Below are 1,661 nucleotides of genomic sequence, written 5' to 3'. Positions count from 1 at the left end.
TCCACACGCCCCCTCCCTTCCCCACTGTGGGCCATCCGCCTTCCGCCTGGCCGGGAAGCCCCCTCCACACACCCGACCCTACGGGGCCCCTCTCTCCGCAGGCGGAGGCCTGTGTAACACACTGCAGTCCGGGCGTTTCTGGCGAGTGAGTCTTGCGACCTTGGCTTCGGGAAAACTCTCGGCCAACAGCTCGTCGCACGGGTCCCTCTCGCCGGCCACCCCACACCCCCTCCGGTCGGGTCTCTCCTCTCCACTAGCACCAAGGAGGAGCTCCCCTGCCGCCGCCCCGAGGCCGTCCCCAGGGCGCTGCGGTCCCGCCGGAGCCACGCCTTCTTGGCGACAGAGGGCGGGGCATGCAGATTTCGAGACGGCGCTTCCGCCAGAGAACCACAAAGCCACAGCGGATGCGGAATTTCTCGTTTACAGTGTGGAGAATCCAACTTCTGCTCGAGCGTCTGGTGTAGTGCCGCCAGAGCACTGTCAACGAGGCCAAGGAAGGGAGACCTGGAGTGAGCGGGGACCCGGTCACCCCGAGTGCAACATGCAGGACAGCAGGACGGTGACAGCGACGGGCGGTGCCACGGTATCGCTTCTCGGCCTTTTGGCTAAGATCAAGTGTAGTATCTGTTCTTATCAGTTTAATATCTGATACGTTCTCTATCCGAGGACAATATATTAAAAGGATTTTTAGAGCAGGGAGTTGGAATAGGAGCTTGCTCCGTCCACTCCGAGCATCGACCTGGTATTGCAGTACCTCCAGGAACGGTGCACCCCCTCGGGGACACTGACGAAAGTACCCAAAGGCAGAAACTGCACCTTTCCTATTAAGCACTTGGTTATCTCAGGGAGTTTTTCACGTTTGTTTACGTGCTCTGCAAGCAATCCTGATTATTGTAAAAGCCAGAGTAAGTGAGTAAGTTGAATGAGGGTAAAATGCCAACACTGTGACTTAAAACTCGCTTGCTACTGTATCCAGTTCTTTAAGAGGGTTTCTATTTCATAACCTTGTTAAGTGCAGGTCCTTCTACCCTGCATTCTCATTCAGGAATGAGATCTTCTGTCTCTACCCACCTGCCTTTTCCTTATATCTCTAAGGTTACTCCTGTATTCATGTCTTCTGACCTCAGGCAGTTCCCGCTTAAAGCCACCGAGATCCACTTGGAGTCTAGATAAAAATGATGGGCTTTAAACTCAGTCTGTGTGTGGGTCGTATTGGGATTTCATTTATACAGGTGACTGACTGACAGGTCAGTGCCACTGAAGTTGTATTATTACTTGGAGTTATTATTACTTAAAAGAGAAGAGGGCCTCAAGTCAGAGCTACTGTGTCTTTTGGATACACAAGGCAGGCTGTTCAGGTCAGCACAAAGTTCAGATCATGTATAAACCGGAACGACTTCCCCATATTATCTTCTTTCGTCCTTTCCCATTGACTCTGGCATTCGACCAAGATCTAGGTGCTGGGTGCTGATCTAAGTGCACTGGACAGTGTGGTGGGAAAAGCAGCCGCTGTGGGAATCTGCCCAGGTACCACGGGACAATTGCACTCAGCTCTCGTGCTGGTAAAGTGAAAGTGAAGTTGCTCAGTCGTGTCCGACGTTTTGCGACCCCATGGGCTGTAGCCTACCAGTCTCCTCTGTCCGTGGGATTTCCAGGCAATA

At 53.1% G+C, this 1,661-nt stretch overlaps 1 non-coding gene across 1 annotated transcript; it reads left to right on the top strand.

Annotated features, from left to right (window-relative positions):
* The first annotated feature begins 585 nt into the window (after positions 1 to 585).
* On the top strand, positions 586 to 776 carry LOC138084945 (U2 spliceosomal RNA). The gene has a single exon (XR_011145340.1). It is a non-coding gene; the product is annotated as a U2 spliceosomal RNA (small nuclear RNA).
* Positions 777 to 1,661: the final 885 nt, after the last annotated feature.

This window comes from Capricornis sumatraensis, chromosome 8 (genome assembly GCF_032405125.1).
Source record: "Capricornis sumatraensis isolate serow.1 chromosome 8, serow.2, whole genome shotgun sequence".
Taxonomy (NCBI): Eukaryota; Metazoa; Chordata; class Mammalia; order Artiodactyla; family Bovidae; genus Capricornis; species Capricornis sumatraensis.
Note: the sequence above shows the minus strand (reverse complement) of the source record. Positions and strands in the feature narration are given on the sequence as shown.